This window comes from Oncorhynchus mykiss, chromosome 16, assembly GCF_057628025.1.
Source record: "Oncorhynchus mykiss isolate SJ-2025 chromosome 16, ASM5762802v1, whole genome shotgun sequence".
Lineage (NCBI taxonomy): Eukaryota > Metazoa > Chordata > Actinopteri > Salmoniformes > Salmonidae > Oncorhynchus > Oncorhynchus mykiss.
Window position 1 is genome coordinate 28,850,965 of NC_143037.1, and position 22,772 is coordinate 28,873,736.

The 22,772-nt window shown below is 42.6% G+C and overlaps 1 protein-coding gene and 1 long non-coding RNA gene across 2 annotated transcripts in view; one reads left to right on the forward strand and one right to left on the reverse strand.

Annotated features, from left to right (window-relative positions):
• Window positions 1–22,772, forward strand: part of nrg3b (neuregulin 3b) — a 429,951-nt gene that overhangs the window by 101,094 nt on the left and 306,085 nt on the right. The window lies entirely within an intron of this gene.
• Window positions 5,560–6,013, reverse strand: LOC149976632 (uncharacterized). Its single transcript, XR_016487569.1, has 2 exons — window positions 5,831–6,013; window positions 5,560–5,728 (listed from the first exon to the last, which is right to left on the reverse strand). It is a non-coding gene; the product is annotated as an uncharacterized LOC149976632 (long non-coding RNA).

Genomic DNA, 22,772 nt, shown 5'->3' on the forward strand with positions numbered 1-22,772 from the left:
GAGGTCGAAAGTTTACATACACCTTAGCCAAATACATTTAAACTCAGTTTTTCACAATTCCTGACATTTAATCCTAGTAAAGATTTGCTGTCTTAGGTCAGTTAGGATCACCACTTTATTTTTAAGAATATGAAATGTCATAATACTACTAGAGAGAATGATCCATCACATTCACAGTGGGTCAGAAATGTACATACACTCAATTAGTATTTGGTTGCATTGCCTTTAAATTGTTTAACTTGGGTCAAACATTTCGGGTAGCCTTCGACAGCTTCCCACAATAAGTTGGGTGAATTTTGGTTAATTCCCCCTGACAGAGCTGGTGTAACTGAGTCATGTTTGTAGGCCTCCTAACTCGCAAACGCCTTTTCAGTTCTGCCCACGAATTGAGGTCAGGGCTTTGTGATGGCCACTCCAAGACCTTGATTTTGTTGTCCTTAGGTCATTTTGCCACAACTTTGGAAGTATGCTTGGGGTTATTGTCCATTTGGAAGATCCATTTACGACCAAGCTTTAACTTCCTGACTGATGTCTTGAGATGTTGCTTCAATATATGCACATAATTTTCTTTCCTCATGATGTCATTTATTTTGTGAAGCGCACCAGTCCCTCCTGTATCAAAGCACCCCCACAACATGATGCTGCCACCCTTGTTGGGATGCTGCCACCCACGGTTGGGATGGTGTCTTCGGCTTGCAAGCATCCTCCTTTTTCCTCCAAACATAACGATGGTCATTATAGCCTAACAGTTCTATTTTTGTTTCATCAGACCATAGGACATTTCTCCAAAAAGGACGATCTTTGTCCCCTTTAGCAGTTGCAAACCGTAGTCTGGCTTTTTTATGGCGGTTTTGGAGCAGAGGCTTCTTCCTTGCTGAGCGGCCTTTCAGGTTATGTTGATACAGGACTTGTTTTACCGTGGTTATAGATACTTTTGAACCTGTTTCCTCCAGCATCTTCACAAGGTCCTTTGCTGTTGTTCTGGGATTGATTTGCACTTTTCGCACCAAAGTATGTTCATATCTAGGAGACAGAACGCATCTCCTTCCTGAGCGATATGACGGCTACCTGGTCCCATGGTGTTTATACTTGCGTACCATTATTTGTACAGATGAACGTGGTACCTTCAGGCATTTGGAAATTGCTCCAAAGGATGAACCAGACTGATTTCTTTTGATTTCCCCATGATGTCATGCAAAGAGGTACTGAGGTTGAAGGTAGGCCTTGAAATACATCCACAGGTACACCTCCAATTGACTCAAATGATGTCAATTAGCCTATCAGAAACTTCTAACGCCATGACATAATTTTTTTCTGGAATTCCAAGGTGTTTAAAGGCACAGTCAACTTTAGTGTATGTACATTTCTGACCCACTGGAATTGTGATACAGTGAATTATAAGTGAAGTAATCTGTCTGTAAACAATTGTTGGGAAAATTACTTGTGTCATGCACAAAGTAGATATCCTAACCGACTTGCCAAATCTATAGTTTGTTATTAACAAGACATTTGTTGAGTGGTTGAAAAACGAGTTTTAATGACTCCAACCTAAGTGTATGTAAACTTCCGACATCAACGGTATGACCAAAAAATGTATGACTGCCCAAACCACTGTAAATGCCCTAGACTATCAGTTAGGCCAAGGGATCGGCAACAGTGGTCCTGGAGGACTAAGAAAACTTTCTTCCAGGCCAGCACTGACAACTTACATTTTAGTCTTCGATTTTTTTTTATCAGGTCTGTCAGAGTTGGGCTGGAAGTAGGGTTGCTAAATTCCAGTAAATTCCCCCAAATTCCCAGGGTTTCCAGATATCCTGCTTAGAATATTCCTGGAATTACGATGGAATAACCAGGAAATCTGGGAATCTTCCAAACAGGATTTCTGGAAATCCAGGGAATATTGTGGAAGTTACTGGATTTTTTCAACCCTAGCTGGATCAAAAGCATGCACTGTGACTTCCCAGGATCAGATACACTCCCAACAGTGATTTATTGGCAACATTTACATCCCCACCAGGCTCTAACATCAGGACCAGTAAGCAGTAAAAACCAAAGCTGCTTGACTAAACTCATGACATCCAGTCATCTAGTCTGAGCGATTAACCAACATTTTGGTTATTTAAACTTCTTGTGACTAGCAATCCCGGATCCGGGAGCGTGATCATAGCCTCAAACGAATTAGCATAGTGCAGCGGACATAAATACCCCTAGAAAATGTTCCTATTCATGAAAATCGCAAATGAAATGAAATAAATATATTCAAACACAAGCTTAGCCTTTTGTTAACAACACCGTCATCTCAGATTTTCAAAATATGCGTTGCAGCCAATGCTAGACAAGCATTTGTGTAAGTTTATCATGGCAAAATGCTATGCTAGGCTCTGCTGGCAGCAGGCAACATTTTCACGAAAATAAGAAAAGCAATCAAATTAAATCATTTACCTTTGAAGAACTTTGGATGTTTTCACTCAGGAGACTCCCAGTTAGATAGCAAATGTTCCTTTTTTCCCAAAATATTATTTTTGTAGGCGAAATAGCTCCCGTTTGTTCATCATGCTTGGCTGAGATATCGATCGGAAAATGCTATCACTACAACGGCAAACTTTTTTCCAAATTAGCTCTATAATATCGACAGAAACACGGCAAACGCTGTTTAGAATCAATCCTCAAGGTGTTTTTAACATATAAATTCGATAATATATCCTTCGAGGCAATTGGTTTCTCATAAGAAGCGATTGGAAAAATGGCTACCTCCAGTATTTTACGCATGATTTTCTGCGGGAGACATCAGGTGACCACTTGCTAAATGTGGTCCCTTACGGCTATTCTTCAACATAAATGCGTAAGAAGACGTCACAATGCTGTAGACACCTTGGGGAATACGTAGAAAACGTAAGCTCATTCGTAGCTCATTCACAGCCATAAGGAGTCATTGGCATGAGGCGGTTTCAAAAAATGCGGCACTTCCTGATTGGATTTTTATCTGGGTTTCGCCTGTAGCATCAGTTCTGTTGCACTCACAGACAATATCTTTGCAGTTTTGGAAACGTCAGAGTGTTTTCTATCCAAAGCTGTCAATTATATGCATAGTCAAGCATCTTTTCGTGACAAAATATCTTGTTTAAAACGGGAACGTTTTTCATACAAAAATTAAAATATCGCCCCCTAGTCGTAAAAGGTTTTAAATATTTTTTAACAACTAATTGATCGATGTCGGTTGAATTTAATGAATCCCGTATAGTTATTTTTTTCCCGGTGAGCTCTATGCTCAATTTTTGTAGAAATAAATCAGATCAAGCCTGATCTGTGAGATGTATTAGGCAGTTGTAGTTTCCAACAGGCCGATAATCTACATAGTTTGAGATGGGGGTAGTAGCTGCATCCCAATTTGGCCACTGGAGTATGGGCGAGTAGGTGTGTCAAAAAGAAAGAAGTGGGCATGTGTACGGACTGGGTATGTCAAAAGGAAAGTAGTGGGTGTGTGGAAAGGAGTGGGTGTGTCGAAAGCGCTCTTCTATAGGTTAGATGGTTTTGATTTAGCTGTGTTTTTGTCTTCGGTTTCTTAACATGCAACTACTGTACATTGAGCTACCATACCACGAGTTTGGATTTCTGTTTTTAAGCCAGAGGATGAGACTGTCATATTTCACTGTTAGTTTTACACAAATAATTGTACATGTTCAGTTATAAAACTGATGATTGTTTATTTGTGATTTAAAGTATTGATGATGGGTGTACTGTTGCATCATGCGTTGTATGCGTGTGCTTACTGTGACTGTCACCCTGATATTGGCTACTAGGTAGCTACTTACCATTCCGGTTGCCGGACAGTAGTGCCTGTCCAGTGGGAGCGAAGGGCACTGTGTCCCGGTGTTGTTGCTGTTCATGCCCGCCCCATTGAGTTGTAGACTGTATGTACAATACAGTATATATCAACTCAATATATATAAACTTTATTTTCAGGAAACTTAAAACCTCTTAGAGCCAGGTGAGACGCCAGCGTCTCACCTAGCCAACAGGAAATGGAAGTGCGCAACGCCAAATGCTAATAGTACTCGATAAAACTAAAACTTTCATTAAAACACACATGCAGGGTACTGAATTAAAGCTACACTCATTGTGAATCTAGCCAACATGTCAGATTTTTAAAATGCTTTTCGGCGAAAGCATGAGAAGCTATTATCTGATAGCATGCAACACCCCGAAATACCTGAAGGGGACGTAAACAAAAGAATTAGCGTAGCCGGCGCTACACAAAACGCAGAAATAAAATATAAAACATTCATTACCTTTGACGAGCTTCTTTGTGGCACTCCTATATGTCCCATAAACATCACAATTGGGTCTTTTTTTCGATTAAATCCGTCCATGTATACCCAAAATGTCCATTTATATAGCCCGTCTGATCCAGGAAAAAACAGCTTTCCAAAACGCAACGTCATTTTTTTAAATTAAAAAAGTTGCCTATAAACTTTGACAAAACACTTCAAACTACTTTTGTAACCCAACTTTAGGTATTAGTAAACGTTAATAATCGATCAAATTGATCACGGGGCGATCTGTATTCAATAGCAGCTACTCTGGAAATCATGGTCCACATTCTTTCTTCCATTAACTTCCTGTTGTTTACTCAACGAGAGGAAGTGCCTATTTCTCATATCACCAAGGATTAACTTCAATAGAATTGCCAGTACTGGCGACATCGTGTGGAAGCTGTAGGAACTGTAAACTGACCGCTATCTATTTTCCCTTGCCATACAATTCAGAGACTGGCGGATGGATACTGTTTTTTTTTTTTGTGACCAGGTTTTTCTTGGGATTTCACTTGCTATTCACGTTCTGTTATAGTCACAGACATGATTTAACCCGTTTCAGAAACTTCAGAGTGTTTTCTATCCACACATACTAATCATATGCATATACTATATTCCTGGCATGAGTAGCAGGACATTGAAATTTTGCGCGATTTTTAACAAAATGTTGAAAAAATTCTAGAGCGCCTTCTGTGTAAATATTTGTATGAACATAACAAGATTCAACAGTTGAGACATAAATTGAACAAGTTCCACAGACATGTGACTAACAGAAATGAAATAATGTATCCCTGAACAAGGGGGGGGGGGGGGTCAAAATCAAAAGTAACAGTCAGTATCTGGTGTGACCACAAGCTGTATTAAGTTCTTCAAAGTAAATAAGGAATATTTTCATGACTGCTGAATACCAATGACTTAGATTGTGTATTTTCAGGTAGTGATACCTCGCACAGCAACTGCTTTCTATCCCTCTCACACATGCTCTCTTCTCTCTGTCAATGAGGTCCCCAATGTCTGCTCCACACAGACCGGACAAGCTGGTGCGCAATGTATTATTGTCATTGTAGTTAACTACCATGTTTTCTACACTCAACTATGCATATATTGGTAGCTGCAGCCCAATATGGTGATCGGAGTATGGTTGAGTTGGTTTATGGAAAGCGAATCAGCTAATTAGGCAGATTTGTTACTAAAATTGTCACGTTTCTTCAAAATCGAACCCAGAAGCAGACCAGGACAAGGAGAGTAGGAAGAAGGTGAGTATTTATTTACAAGTGAATGTGAATGGGTAGATATATCCAGTTGGCGTAGCGGGTAGCGGTGGTGAGTTGATGGGAGTAAATAGGTGGATCCAATGGGGAAGCGGAATCCTCCGACGACCAGGCGGGAATGGGGTAAATGATCCGGGTGAGTAACTGAAGACAGAACAAACGGAGATAAGTTCAAGGCAAGCAATACGTAACAAACAACAAAACAAATTCTATCAAACTTGAGGCTGATACTCTGGCACAACATACTGTTCATGGCTAACGATCCGGCAGGGAATGGATGTCAGGTCCGGGCTTATGAAGAGGAGAGATGATGATCAGGACCAGGTGTGCAGATAGCTGATGGGATACAGGTGCGGGTAATCAGAAACCCCAACTGGCTACATTGCCCGGCAACCAGACAGGGTGCGTTCCAGGACGCCGGAAAAAACACTCCAGGACAGAACATAGGCAAAAAACAGACTCAGGAAACGGGATTCGTGACAAAAATAGTGATTTTGTCAGACAGCATAGGCAGCAGCTCTATACAGATGAGATGACTTGGAATGAAATAATAGAGTAATCAAATAAAACCATTATTTTATTAAAGTAAATACATGTGAATAAATTAAGGTTAATAAGTGATGAACAGTAATGGACAGCCACTACCCTCATGGGACTTGTATTAGTTGTTTTATTCTATGTTGTTACATAATTAAGCACACATAATGCATAGTGCATTTAATGCCCCCCCCCCCCAAATAAATCTCAACCGAAATCAGAAACTGTGATTATTTTTTTTATAATCAAACCGAAACCAAACCAACCTAAGCACTACCAAGTGAATCTCACACTTGAACCAGTGGGAAATAGCCTAGTTCAGTGCATTAAGTATATTTTTTTCAAAGTGAATTTTCAACGCTTCAAATAGTGAGCTGCTGTGTTCACCATGAGTAATTGGATGAAATGACAGCCTGGACACACAGTGGATCTCCGGGATCGGTCTAGTGTGAATGAGAGGGAGTGTCCTTTGAGCACAGCTTGGTTCCAGGGGGCATATGACCCCCATGGGTGGGGTGCAATAACGAATGCATAGTTGAGGGAGCAGGTTCCCCTGTCTAACAGGTTCAATAAAATGTGTCTTGTGTACACAAGGTGCTGATGTGCTTCAGCGAGCGTGCTATAGCTTAGTAAGTAATGATGACATAGTAGTATAGAAGAGCACCCAATGCTCAAAATAGACAATACCACAGACACAAACACACACACACTAACACCATAAACCCCCAGCACCACACACAGACACATCCACATAGGCCTCCAAGTGCATGTATCACTATGCTGGGACACAGTTCAATTAGAACGGACGGATGGCCCTATACACAATGCATACTACAAAACATTTCCATGGCCAGCAAAGCCTCAGCGTCTCGTACGCTTCATCAACTACATTCAAATTGGCAGTGAAAACAGGTTTCTTCTATGGAGCAAAAATAATGATGGCGATGTTCTTTGTGTGTCACTTCTTCTTCCAATGGAGAAGGCACACTCGTCCCTAAAATGTCTGCTTTAGTTCACATATGTCGACAGTCCACCATACTCGTACTCATTTGTGTGCCACAAATGGAACAATATTCCCTATATAGTGCATTACTTTTGACCAGGGCCCATATGGCTTTGGTCAAAAGTAGTGCACTGTGCAGAGGATAGGGTGCCATTTTGGACACAAGTCTTTTCCCCATTCACTGCACGTCAGAGAGCTAGCAGGCAGTTCTAAAGTATAAAAGGACACACCGTATGTGCCAGTGTATTCACATGCACGCTTGCACACACACACCACACTCGCCACACTCACCACACACACACACACAAACACACAATTGTTCAGAAAGCACAACGTGAAAGTAGACTGCTTTGCTTGTGCTCTTAAAATAAGTTCAAGGTGAATCTTATCGACCCTCTGAAGGGGCAGAACCGAGCCATCTCATAAATTGTGAAGCAGGCTAGAGGTGAATAAATTGGGGAGTTGACTCATTACTCGCTGTGTAAAGTTGCAAAGAGAGCCTGGAGCAAGAACTGTAAACATGCAACTTACTGCAGTGGTGAATAGTGCACTCTGCTGAAGTGCTCAGTCTCTCTCTTGCTCTCTCTTTCTCTCTGCATTGTTCTCTCTCTTTCACACACACAACTTTACTCACTTCCTCTCTCCCTCTCATTTGCTGTCTCCCCCTATCTCACTTGCTCTCTCTATCCCTCTGTCTTGCTCTCTCTCACACACACAATTACTCTCTAGACTCTACCGTGCTTTCTGTCTCTGTCTGTCTGTCTGTCTGTCTGTCTGTCTGTCTGTCTGTCTGTCTGTCTGTCTGTCTGTCTGTCTGTCTGTCTGTCTGTCTGTCTGTCTGTCTGTCTGTCTGTCTGTCTCCTATTACTTGCTCTCTCTCCCTATATCTGACTCTTTCTTGCTTTCTCTCTTGCTCTCTTCCTCTTTATTTAGCTTTCTCTTTCTCCCTTTCCTACTTGCTCTCTTTCTATTTCTCTGTCTCCATCTTGAACACTGGCAACTGTAAAACATGCTTGGCATTTGAAGATATGGTGCGTGTTTCACATACGTCTCTCATTCTCATATCATCTGGGATTGATGCTATGACCCAAGGCATTCCATCTTTGATTGGCATTAGACATTTTTCCTGGATGACATCCTCTTTAGGTGGAGATTTCATGCCTATGAGAAGAGATAGAATGTAGTAGGATATATGTCTTATAAATTGACTCATATGAAAGTCAATCTTATATGATTATGGCCTACTTCTTATAAGAAAACAGAAGTTATATGATTATGGCCAACTTCTTACAGACAGAACATGTATGATACTTATACAATTCCTGTGTTCCCACTTATACACGTATTTGACAACACATATCTAAAACATGTGGTTATTGTAAGATGCCTGTGTATGATTTTGGCCTACTTCTTATAACACACTTTTTTTGTTTTGTCTAAGGAGTACCCATATTACTGTAAGATTAATTTTTTCATTTTTCTTTTATCTATTATTTGTATGTATTTTTATTAAAACGGCATTGTTGGTTAAGGGCTTGTAAGTAAGCATTTCACTGTAAGGTCTACTACACCTGTTGGTTAAGGGCTTGTAAGTAAGCATTTCACTGTAAGGTCTACTACACCTGTTGGTTAAGGGCTTGTAAGTAAGCATTTCACTGTAAGGTGAAATGTGACAAATACATTTGTATTCAATTTGATTATTACTATAGACTCTTTTCCACATGGGTTTATGAATAGCCACGAGCTGTTCTGAATCAAAATCAATGGATTTTGAAAGCATTAATAGTGTTATATGCATTTTTTGCATTACATTTGAAGTTATGCTATTGGTTTATGGGGATACGTCATACTGCCCATCTGCACATGTGCAGATCATTAAAAAAATATGTTGCCGAAGTGAAGCTGCATAATGGATGTCCTGCTGTTTATTTTCAGTGAAGTACACTTCCTGTGTCCTTCATGAATCAGGGTTGGGGTCATTTCAATAATTGAAGCCACTCAATTCAGTTAGTGATTTGAATTAAAAAAAAAAAAAAATGATTACAAATAAATAAATAAAAAGCTTCTAAACTGTATTGAGAAATCATTGAAAAAATGAAATTATTGAATTGGAATTGTAGATTACTTAATGAATTGACTTACATCAAATCCAATTAACCCCAATCCTGGACTACATTACTCCAAACCTTATCCTGAGCAACTATGAACCCATTATTACCTCTTAAATGGTCTTTATGCATTTATGAAGGCTTTTGTAAAGAACCATGAGCAGTAATAAATGTTATCTGGTGTTATGATGCAATATGGGGTGAATACATATATAGATATACATACTTTCTGCATTACACAGAGAAGGTCAACAAAGTGTGTTACCATATACACTCAGTGTTCAGTTTATTGGGTACACCGATCTAGTATGGGTTAGACCCCATTTGCCTCCAGAACAGCCTTAATTCTTTGGGGCATGGATTCTACAAGGTGTGGCATTCCAACGTTGCTCAATTGGTATCAAGGGACCTAACATGTGCCATGAAAACATTCCCCACACCATTACACCACTGCCACCAGCCTGTACTGTTGACACCAGAGAGGATGGAGCCAGCATGATGCAACAGGAACCAGGATTCATCGGACCAGGGGATGTTTTTCCACTCATCCATTGTCCAGTGTTGATAATCGCATCCCCACCGGAGTCATGTCTTCTTGTTTCTATCTGATAGGAGTGGGACCCAGTGTGGTCGTCTGCTGCAATAGCCCATCCGTGACAAGGACCAATGAGTTGTGCATTCCGAGATGCCGTTCTGCACACCACTGTTGTACTGTGCCGTTATCTATTTGTGGCCCACCTATTAGCTTGCGTGATTCTTATGATTCTCTTCCATCAATGAGCTGTTTTTGTCCGCAGAACTTCCGCTGATAGTTTTTTGCTTGTCGCACAATTCTCGGCAAACCAAAGACATTGTTGTGCTTGAAAAACCTAGGATGCCGGCCGTTTCTGAGATACTCAAAGTCGCTTAGGTCACTCATTTTGTCTGTTGTAGCGTTCAATCAAACAGTAACTGAATGCCTCAATGTCTGTCTGCTTGCTTTATATTGCAAGCCACATGACTCACTGTCTGTAGTGAACCATTTTCGTGAACGGGGTGGTGTACCTAATAAACTGACTGACATCTCATCTTGCTTGCTTGCTTGCAGTTACGAAGAGTTGACTTACTGCTTTCCCACTGGGATTTAATGTCTATTCGACGTTGGTTTAACGCAATTTCATTGAAATTACGTGGAAACCATGTGGATTCAACAAGTGTGTGTGCCCAGTGGGGCTGCAGTGCCTGTGTGTGATGTCTCTGACTTCATATCTGCAGGTACTCAGCAGCTTTGATGAAATAGGCCCTTTTAATTACAGCCAGCCATTAATTTGGAGATGGGATGTAATTAACTTATTCATAAGAATCCAGCTCAGCTCTGGTTTTACATCATTCCCAATTAGTTATGCTAGGTTATACTGTGAGTATTAGAGGGCTCCATCTGTTGAAGGTGTTGAAGTTGCCACAGGGAAACTTAATTCTATTAGCATACGGTGAAATGATTCAGCGGTTCTCACAAAAATGATTTCTTTGGTTATCCATCACCATTTCTGTTCCATTGTTTTTATACTGTGCAGCCAACTTAATATAAGGAGGCATCATTTACAATTTTCCTAGGCTAAGGAGAAGTGCGATTTGCATTTAGATTTAATCTGGAATTCCTACGCCACCTCAGAAGGTCACATACGACCGACCGGTGAAAGTTTCACACTCTTTTCACCCAAGATTAACACATTTAAATAGTGCCCCTTGGCTAGTGTAAAAATGTAGTCTTTCACCAAGATGACTTTTGGTCACAAGTTCACTGCCTTGAATTATATCGTATGCATGGCCAATTTTGTAAAAAACATCTGAAAGAAATCGTCTGTAAGAAAAAATAAGGCATCAGAATTTTAAGGTGGAGTGAAATGGGTTCCACAACAGATTTCAAATCTTTGGCATCCAAGTTAGTCATACGAATATGTCTTAAAGGGACAGTTCAACCCAAGTCGTCGTTGTCAGATGTATTCATGGATCAAAAATAGTCTTAAGTCGAGCTGAGTACACATTTGCTAATGCTGCAAATATTTCTCATTCATTTTGAATTGAGAGCGGCAGATTTCTCCTAATGCATATAACTGGATCTATGGAACGGATGTCGTTCGACTGTAATAACTTTAGATTTCCTCTAACTTTGAAACTATCCTCTGAAAGCATATTCATATGGCAAAGTTGGGCTCCTCATACTTTAAATCTTCCTTGCAGCATGTAAGATTTTGTATGCTGACTCACCTTTAAGTGCTAAATGTGTCACCCCTAAGGGCTTCTTGGAACTGTAGCAGTGGCTCTTCCTAGAAATCTACAATATTTCCTAGAAACTAGTATCAAAGGTCCCTGAAATGCCTTTATGTCAGAAAAGCTGGGAAACCTTGCAGTTAAAAGCGCAATAAGTAACTTTGTGGGCGACCAAACCGAATTCACATAAAAATGTGAGTTATAGATTTGTCATTCTCATTGAAACTAAGTCTGATATGCGGTATATTTGTTCTACAGTCCTCACCATATACAGTATATTTGGAGAGTGAAGGTCTGTAAACCGCATTTTGGATATGAGATCAAATTCAAAATTCAAATGTTTTATTCACCACTAGGTAGGTATCCACTGGTAGCCTAGTGGTAGCCTAGTGGATAGCTTGTTGGTTGGTACTTTATGGTGGTACTTTATGTTTCTAATCTGAATCATAAAATAATATTTTTCTTATCCTGAAATCAGTATTCTGTTTTTACTCTCAATATTACAGTTGTTCCTAGAGAAACATGATGTCCATGTACATGTACATAAAGGCCCAATGAAGCCGTTTTATATCAATATCAAATCATTTCTGGGTAACAATCAAGTACCTTACTGTAATAGATTTACATTCAAATGGGAAAAAATTTTTCTCATGAAAGAATTTTGCTGGGACTGTCTGGGAGTGGTCTGAGTGGGGAGGGGAAAATTGTAAACTTGCTGTTATTTGCAGAAAGGTTTGGAACTCTCTTTGTTATTGGTAATATTAACACTAGAACCGCTGGGCCTCGAGGGACCCCCCTTCAAGCTAATGAGCAGTCATTCAGTTTAATTAGTAGATTTCATATATGCTAGAGCAAAAATAATAATTTGGTTGTGTTTACTTAATTTAATACATCTGTTGTTATTTGTGTGAAATTAGTTTCAGTATAGTTTAGGTTCAGTATTGAAACAATTATCAGGGTGATTGTCAGCTGGGCACTGCAGTTTCAACTGTTGGAAGAAGGAGCGGAGCAGGTCCTACTGTCGGCATAAGGGGCAAAGGGGGAAAACCATTCAAAAAAATTACATCACTTTCTAAAAATGGTTATAACTCTAGTTCTGGTTGTGATATTAAGATTCTAACTGTATTTTCAACCAGAAACTATTAGGAAATAACACTGATAAAATGTTTAACACTTTTACAAAAACACAGAAAAAGCATAATTTTCACTGCACTTAAATGATATCAGAAGACAATTTTTGGGGTCTGGAAAAAACCAACACATTTTTGTGGAATTCCCCTTTAATTGCCATCTAGCAAGAGAGGAATGTGTTGGTCTAGCAATGTTCCTACTGCTGCAGCACATGTCAAAACCATTGCCACCTAATTCATACAAATATTCATGATATAGTTATTTCAGGTAAGCCTACTTTGCAGTTAACCATCTTGTTGTCAGTTAAATGTTATCATTAGCTTTGCTAACTGGCTACACCACACTGACAGACGGGAAATATTGCCGGAAACTAATTAGCAGATATTGTGTTATGTGTGGGTTTTTAAGCCAATAGTGTCTAACCAGGGGTGGGATAATGTCATTGTTGCTTTGATTGGATAGTAGCCTGGCGCTATATGTTTATGACAGTTTGTGATGGAACACATCAAAAAATGCATGTACTTTCAAATTGAATTGGTGAGCTACTCATAGGTGGGCTGCGAGCTACTGCTAGCTTGCGATCTAGCTGTTGGAGAACCCTGGTCTAAAGGTTTCTATTTGGTCCCACATGGTTTGCACCCAATGACTGAATCAAGCTTGCGGCTCTACAAACTTGTTGGGTGAATTTGCTGTTTGTTTTGGGACTTGTCTTTCCCAATAGTAGGGTCATTCCACGATTAGAGTACATTTTGCATTCCTTTGATATGTTAAGTAGAAATTGTGCACCAATATTGCATTTTTGTGACATGAGATCCACTCTACATACAGTAAAAAACCTCTGGGTCAAGGCCATTACATTATACAGCTTTACAGGGAATTAGTCATAGCACTGTCTTGTAAATGAGTAGAACTGTATTGAAAAGCAATAAACATAAGCGTGGATATTCTAAATGTGACTGTAGTTTATTAAGCAAAATACATCCAGGCTGCTGTTGACTGGTGACAATTTTTATTGACTTATGCCAATAAAAATAGTCAGACATGCACAGCGCACACAGAGATGCAGCACACTGCCGCACACGCACACACATGCCCCCCCCCCCCTCACACTCACACACACACACACACACACACACACACACACACACACACACACACACACAGAGAGGGAGAGATAAAGGGAAACACCTTCTCTCTCGCGCTCTTCATCCCCACGCACCACACACACGCACACAGACACACAAAATATGTACACCCACCACCCACACAATGAAGTTCCTCTTTATTGATGCTGGCACACACACAGCCAGGAGAGGTTGCTGCTTTATTTATCAGGGCTACAGCTCTGTGTGGAATATTCCACTGATGGTCCTTGCTATCCCAGGTCTTGGGACGTCCCTACCCCATTGAAGTGTATGTATTAAATTGTTAGGGTAAGGTAAGGGTTAGGTTAAGGTTGGGGTTAGGGTTTAGGGTAGGGTAGGGTCATCCCAAGATCCCATGTAGCACTAACCTTCCATTGAGTGGACACTGAATCTCACTACAGACACTCTGGTTCGAATCCAGGCTGTATCAAAACCGGCCATGATTGGGAGTCCCATAAGGTGGTGCACAATTGGCCCAGCGTCGTCCGGGTTTGGCCGGTGTAGGCCATCATTGTAAATAAGAATTTGTTCTTAACTGACTTGCCTAGTTAAGTGAAGGTTCAATAAAATAAAATTAAAAAGATACACAGGGTCTTTGATTTAAATCGGTTTGGTCTATTCACACTTTTCTGCTGCAGAGGCCCAGCCGGATATCTTAAAAAACAACATACCTCCATGCCTTGACATCAGAATGCCACAATATCTGCAAATCTTAACATTGTATACTTGAATGTCTAGATATGCTTGATATCTTATATCAGGGGGCTAATCCTGTTAGCAAATGAAAGACACTCCGAGATTCCGATCCCTCTGGGTGATAGAACGCAAGTTTTTCTGTTTGAAGCCGGAGTCCAAATCTCCAAGAGACAGAGGGAGAATGTTATTTTTGTGAAAATATATATAATTTAAAACTATTAATATTTCAGCATTCTTCAAATAGTGCTTCTTCTGGCTTGCCCTGGCCGAGAGAGAGTGCCTTTCAATCCCACACAAAGATGCTCTCAGAAATGCTTTATAGCATAAAAACCTTGGATAAAAATCTTATCAGTAAATTGTGTGTTCAGTAATGTGTGTTCAGTAATAGCTTCACAGTGAGACTTCAAAAGATAGTGGAAATAAGAAACAGCCAATGGGGATGTTGCGGCATCATCACAGTGAAAGTCAAAGCAGTCAGCCTACTCAGTACCGTTGTGACGACTGGATGACATGAAAATAGTGAAAATTATGACTTATTCCATAAATTATAGGTTTCCACTTCTAGTCACTCATAAGTAGTTTCAGTGGATGTGGCAAGCATTTCAAATGATTGCAGCATCTCTATGCATAAAGAGAGAGGCATAGCACTGAGAAAACCAGGAGCTGCAACTGTAAAAAAAAAAATCCTGTTTTTATATGAACTTATTGGTAAACAATTAATTAAGTTCATATAAACGGTATACTGTTACTATTTTTATGGTATACAATACTGTTACTATAATTAATTTTCAGTACCAATAATGCTACTGTAGTAATATTACGGTAACAAATATTCTTACTGTAAGGTCTAATTTACATATTTCCCAGTGCCTTGTCTTTCAATTGAATTGTAGAGTTACCACCCTTGACTATATTTGTTAGGGACAGAGACATGGTTGTTGAATTCCTTCATTTTCAGTCCTGTGGGCTTCACCAAGTAAGTTCCTAGGTGAATGTTATCATTCAAATTAAATTATTTATGACAATGCATTACATATCTCATAAGGCCTTATTTTGATACCTAGTTTGTGTCACGAATCCCGTTTCCTGAGTCTGTTTTTTGCCTATGTTCTGTCCTGGAGAGTTTTTTCCGGCGTCCTGGAACTGGTCTGGTTGCCGGGCAATGTAGCCAGTTGGGGTTTCTGATTACCCGCACCTGTATCCCATCAGCTATCTGCACACCTGGTCCTGATCATCATCTCTCCTCTTCATAAGCCCGGACCTGACATCCATTCCCTGCCGGATCGTTAGCCATGAACAGTATGTTGTGCCAGAGTATCAGCCTCAAGTTGGATAGAATTTGTTTTGTTGTTTGTTACGTATTGCTTGCCTTAAACTTACCTCCGTTTGTTTTGTCTTCAGTTACTCACCCGGATCATTTACCCCATTCCCACCTGGTCGTCGGAGGATTCCGCTTCCCCATTGGATCCACCTATTTACTCCCATCAACTCACCACCGCTGCCCGCTACGCCACCTGGATATATCTAACCATTCACTTTCACTTGTAAATAAATACTCACCTTCTTCCTACTCTCCTTGTCCTGGTCTGCTTCTGGGTTCGATTTTGAAGAAACCTGACAGAACGATCCGACCAAGAATGAACCCAGCGGACCTGGATTCCGTTTGCCATGCCATTACCCAGCAGGGGAAGACATTGGGACAACACAAGACGGCGCTACAGGAGATAGCGGTTGCAATCCAGAACTTATCTGCTAGCTTGACACAGATCCAGGATCAGCTCAGTTTGCTGGCGATTCATTCACCACCTGTTTCACCCATCTCACCTGCCGTGCCTGATGCGGTTTCCTTCCGTGAACCCAAGGTACCGACGCCTGATAAATATGAAGGGGAATTGGGAAGATGCCGTTCGTTTCTTATGCAGTGTGGGTTAGTGTTTGATCTGCAGCCCCATTCTTACACCACTGACAAGGCCTTTGTTATTGAACTGCTGCGTGGAAGAGCTCTGGAATGGGCTTCAGCCGTTTGGGAACGACAGGGGACCTGCATGGCTTCATACCAGGAATTCACGGGAGAGATGAGAAGGCTTTTTGACCATCCAGTCCGAGGTAAGGACGCAGCTAGACGTTTGTTCACTCTTCGCCAAGGAGCTCACAGTGTGGCAGACTTTATGATCGAGTTCAGGACTGTGTCTGTGGAGAGTGGTTGGAATGAGGAGTCACTACAAGCGGCTTTTTACCAGGGGTTGTCGGAGCAACTCAAGGACGAGCTGATATCCTATCCAGAGCCTAGTGACCTAGACAGCTTGGTCACTTTATCTATTCGGGTAGATAATAGAGCCAGAGAGAGAAGGAGGGATAAGCAGTGGGGCCCATCCAATCAATCAGCAACTCGGTTACCATTCGGTTCAGGAAGTGAACCAGAACGTATTGATCGTTATTCCCCACACGGGATTAGTGGAGGGGTCTTGCCACCAGAGCCTGAACCAATGCAAGTGGGGCGACACGGGCTAACTAAGGAGGAGCGCCAACGTAGACGTGAGACCAACAGCTGTCTCTACTGTGGTAGCTCAGGACATTACATCTCCGCTTGTCCACAGCGCTCGTTAAACTGCCCGGCTCGCTAGTTTTGGGAGGAATTTTAGCGAGCCAGATTCAACCTCTCAAGAATCCTGTCAGACCCCGTTTTCCTGCGACCCTTATGAATAAGGATCAGAGCTTAGAGATGAACGCTTTTATCGATTCAGGTGCCGATGGCAGCTTTATTGATGCTGACTTGGTGGAACAGCTGGGGCTTTCCAAGGAGCAATTGCCGGAAGCCATTGAAGCAACCACTCTGAACGGTAGTATTCTGGCACGGATCACTATGAGGACTGAACCGGTTAAGATGTTGTTGTCGGGGAATCATTCAGAGTTTATCTCCTTCTTCATTCTGTCCTCGCCCCATGTTTCTCTGGTTCTTGGTTACCCCTGGCTGCAGGAACACAATCCTTTGTTTGATTGGGTGACGGGTAAGGTAACTAGTTGGAGCATTGATTGTCATGCTAACTGTCTTAGGACTGCCTGTTCTCCTGCCATTTCCAGTCAGGTCAGTGACTCTGCTCCTCCTGATTTGTCCCTGGTTCCAGAAACATATCACGAGTTGGGTGAAGTATTCAGTAAACAGAAGGCTCAGTCCCTTCCTCCCCACCGACCTTATGACTGTGCGATTAATCTGTTTCCTGGAGCCGCCTTTCCTAAGGGACGGTTATACAGTATCTCTCGACCTGAACGTGAGGCCTTGGAGACCTACATCAAGGAGTCTCTAGCTGCAAGTCTCATTCGGCCCTCGTCATCACCTCTGGGAGCAGGATTTTTTTTTTGTGAGCAAGAAGGATGGCACTCTTCGACCGTGTATTGATTATCGGGGTTTGAATGATATTACGGTCAAGAACAAGTATCCCCTGCCCTTGATGAGCTCGGCTTTCGATTCTTTACAGGGTGCTACGGTTTTTACGAAGCTTGATTTACGTAATGCTTATCATTTGGTTCGGATCAAAGAGGGGGACGAGTGGTTGACTGAGTTCAATACTCCGATGGGACATTTCGAGTACCAGGTGATGCTGTTTGGACTGACCAACGCTCCTGCTGTGTTCCAAAGTATGGTGAATGACGTTCTGAGAGATATGATTGGTATTTTTGTGTTCGTTTACCTGGATGATATCCTCATCTTCTCGAATGAGCTTTCTAGCCACGTTCAACATGTCAAGCAGGTCCTGCAGCGGTTATTGGAGAACCGTCTGTTCGTGAGGGCTGAGAAGTGTGATTTTCACGCCCACACGACATCCTTCCTCGGTTACATTGTCTCCAGGGGAGAGATCAAGATGGACCAAGAGAAGGTTCGGGCGGTTCGGGATTGGGTCCAGCCCGGTACGAGATTGCAGCTCCAGAGATTCCTGGGGTTTGCAAATTTTTATCGGAGGTTTATCCGTGATTACAGCTGGGTGGCCGCCCCTTTAACTGTACTGACGTCTTGCACCAGAAAGTTCTGTTGGTCTCCTGAGGCAGACCGAGCATTTCTAGATATGAAGAGCCGATTCACCAACGCCCCGATTCTCTCTCAACCTGACACTTCCCGTCAGTTCGTTGTGGAGGTGGATGCGTCTGATGTGGGGGTGGGCGCCATCCTGTCCCAGCGTAGCTCCACTGATGGTAAACTCCATCCCTGCGCCTTCTACTCTTGTCGTCTTTCTCCAGCTGAAAGAAACTACGATGTGGGTAACCGGGAGCTTCTCGCTGTGAAGCTTGCCTTGGAGGAGTGGCGTCACTGGTTGGAGGGAGCGGAGCAACCGTTTGTGGTCTGGACTGACCACAAGAATCTGGCTTACGTGCAATCGGCTAAACGTCTCAACTCTAGTCAGGCCCGGTGGGCTTTGTTTTTTGGACGCTTCAATTTTTCCCTGACGTTCCGACCTGGGTCGAAGACCGGGAAGGCGGACGCCCTGTCCCGGATTTTCTCCAAGACGGAGGAGAGTGAGGCCAAGACTGAGACGATTCTTCCCCAGAACGTTGTCGTGGGAGCCGTTACATGGAGGATTGAGGAGGAGGTGATGGCGGCTCTTCGGACACAGCCCGGGCCCGGTAACGGTCCACCCGGTCGGTTGTTCGTGCCTGAGTCGGTTCGTTCTGCTGTCCTTCAGTGGTCCCATGCCAGCAAGATAGCTTGTCACCCTGGTGTTGCTCGGACTATGGTGCTACTGCGCAGACGATTTTGGTGGCCTGCCATGGGAGAAGATACCCGGAGGTTTGTTGCCGCTTGTCCTGTTTGTGCGCAGAATAAGAGTACCAATCGGGCCAGCTCTGGGCTTCTTCACCCCCTACCTATTCCCCGGCGACCTTGGTCGCATCTGGCCCTGGATTTTGTCACGGGGTTGCCCTCTTCTGTTGGTAACACGGTTATTCTGACGATTGTGGATAGATTCAGCAAGTTTGCCCACTTTGTTCCCCTCTCCAAGCTGCCTTCTGCCACTGAGACGTCCAAGATCTTGGTTAGGGAGGTGTTCAGGGTCCACGGGTTGCCCTGTGACATTGTTTCTGACCGTGGTCCTCAGTTTACCTCTGCTGTCTGGAAATCCTTCTGTTTGGCCATTGGAGCTACAGTCAGTCTCACATCTGGATTTCACCCCCAATCTAATGGTCAGGCGGAGAGAGCCAACCAGAAGATGGAGTCCACGCTGCGTTGTCTTGTCTCCTCTGATCCCACCTCTTGGTCATCTCAATTACCCTGGGTCGAGTATGCCCATAATACCCTTCCTTCATCTGCCACTGGGATGTCCCCCTTCCAATGCCTGTACGGATACCAACCTCCCTTGTTTCCTTCTCAGGAGAGGGATCTTTCGTCATTGCCACCGGACCTGGCATCGGGCCAGGAAGGTCCTCCTTAGAGTTTCTGACCGGTATCAGATCCAGGCGAATCGTCGCCGTATTCCTGCTCCCGCTCATACCATCGGAGATAAGGTGTGGTTGGCTAAACGGGATCTTCCTCTACGGACTGAGTCGAGGAAGCTGTCACCAAAGTTCATTGGTCCGTTCGTGGTGGAGAGAATCATTAACCCTGCTGTGGTCCGACTCAAATTGCCGGCAACGCTTCGAGTACACCCCACCTTTCATGTCTCCTGCCTCAAGTTGGTTCACCTCAGTCCTCTGTTACCCCCTCCTCCTCGTCCTCCTCCTCCTCGGATGATCGGAGGTGGTCCTGTCTACACGGTGCGCCGCATCATGGACTCCAGAGGGCGGGGTCGAGGGTTCCAGTATTTAGTGGATTGGGAAGGATATGGTCCTGAGGAGAGGAGTTGGATTCCTCGGCGTCAGATCCTTGACGATGACCTGCTTCGTGACTTTTACCGCCTCCACCCTGGCGCTCCGGGTAGTCAGCCCGGTGGCGTTCGTCGGAGGCGGGGGTACTGTCACGAATCCCGTCTCCTGAGTCTGATTTTTGCCTATGTTCTGTCCTGGAGAGTTTTTTCCGGCGTCCTGGAACGCACCCTGTCTGGTTGCCGGGCAATGTAGCCAGTTGGGGTTTCTGATTACCCGCACCTGTATCCCATCAGCTATCTGCACACCTGGTCCTGATCATCATCTCTCCTCTTCATAAGCCCGGACCTGACATCCATTCCCTGCCGGATCGTTAGCCATGAACAGTATGTTGTGCCAGAGTATCAGCCTCAAGTTGGATAGAATTTGTTTTGTTGTTTGTTATGTATTGCTTGCCTTAAACTTACTTTGTTTTGTCTTCAGTTACTCACCCGGATCATTTACCCCATTCCCGCCTGGTCGTCGGATTCCGCTTCCCCATTGGATCCACCTATTTACTCCCATCAACTCACCACCACTGCCCGCTACGCCACCTGGATATATCTAACCATTCACTTTCACTTGTAAATAAATACTCACCTTCTTCCTACTCTCCTTGTCCTGGTCTGCTTCTGGGTTCGATTTTGAAGAAACCTGACAGTTTGACCCTGAATTTACTGAAATTCTGATGGAAGGTTACCAGAATTCCTGCTAATTCTCTACTGTTTTCAGGACTATTCCAACTGGGATTTCTAGAAAACGTGAGAATGAACCAATATTTTGCAACCCTACCTACAGTACAAGTCACATTATGCAGGCTTGCAAAGTGATGCGTATGTTGGATATCCTAACTTGCATTCAGAATGATTGTCAGGGTTAAGAACATTGTGAGGAGACAACCTTAACCATTTTAATTGGAACAACCATTTCAATAAAGGGTGCAAATTATCTGAATACTTTCCGAATGCACTGCAAACTAGTCATCGGTAATTCCAAAAGGTCAAATAAAAGACACAAGAAAAAAGTACAAAATTACTTTTTCAGTACATAATTGAAGCGTCAAATGTTTTATATTTTATTAGCAAATGATCAAATGACAAAACATTAACAGGTCTTTCACATTTTATATTGATAACGTAAGACAGTTCAATGATCTGTAAATAATTTTTCAAATTTCTTCAAAATCAACAAATGTGACATTATTCTTGGTCAAAAATACAGGCATTGGCTGCTCATTTTAGCAGTAGAACTCATACAAATGTTCAGCCCAGGGCTCAATGGGATACACCAGTCATCCCTTATGCTAATATCCTGACCTGAGTCTTTTTATTCAGATGATGGTACATGGCATGGAAGGTTGTTCAGATGAATTGAATCACAGTACAATTGAGTTAGATTATATTGTTGACAGTTGGACGTTCAGTTGGCATTAGACTGGGATCCTGGTCTTGATTGGCTTGGGTTAGAATTGGCCAGCAGGTGGGTAACATAATATGTATGTATGTTTTTCCACAGGAAAACAGAAATGGCAAATAATAACAAATAATAATGACAGTAAATGGATGCATAATTTGTCTATCAAATGGTATAATATAATACATTGCTACATGAATAAAATTATTAAACATATCAATATCAATATGCAAAAAAAATATATACGTGATTAAGCTATGCAAATATAGCAACAAGATTGCATAGCAGTGTAGACATGTTTGTCGTTGTCCCATGTACATTTTTTATTTTTCGTATATTTTTGTATTTATTTCAATATTTTTCAATCTCTTTTTCCATTTTAAAATTAAATATACCTTCCGGCAACCCGCCTCACCCAACGGATCTGCTATTTTTTTAGACCTTTTAGCTAGAACCTCCATCAGCAGCCAGCCATTAGATGCTATCTAACCTGCTACTAGCTATTTAGTCATTGTTAGCCACTGCTAGCGGCCTTTACCTCTAGCTCAGACACCAGCCGCTTTTACCCTGGATAATACCCCCCAGTTTGCACAGCGCGATATCAACTCTGAGCATATCGGACTGCTTTTCTCTACCATTACTCCAGTTTACTCCATTACTGGACCATTACTCAAGATCATCACAGCTAGCTAGCTGCTACCGAGTGGCCCAGCCCCGAATCTAGACTTTGAGACAGGCCCATCTCCCTGCCTGCTCAGTGGACCCTATGATGACTCGGCTACACAGCTGAATCACCGGATTCCTGCCGTAAGCTCTGGAACTTTTCATCAGATCATCGCAACTAGCTAGCTGCTACCGAGTGGCTATAGTGGCTAACGCTCGTCCCGAAGCTAGCACCAGTTAGCCTCGAGCCAGGCGCATCTCCCGGCTAGCAAAGAAAATTACCTAAGCTACAATACCTCTTTTGCCAATTGGCCTGGACCCTTTGTTGACACGGAGCCCCGCCGATCCATCACGACTGGTGTGCCCTCAACCGGCCTCTGTCAGACGTCGGTGAAGGCGCTTCTGCTAGCCCC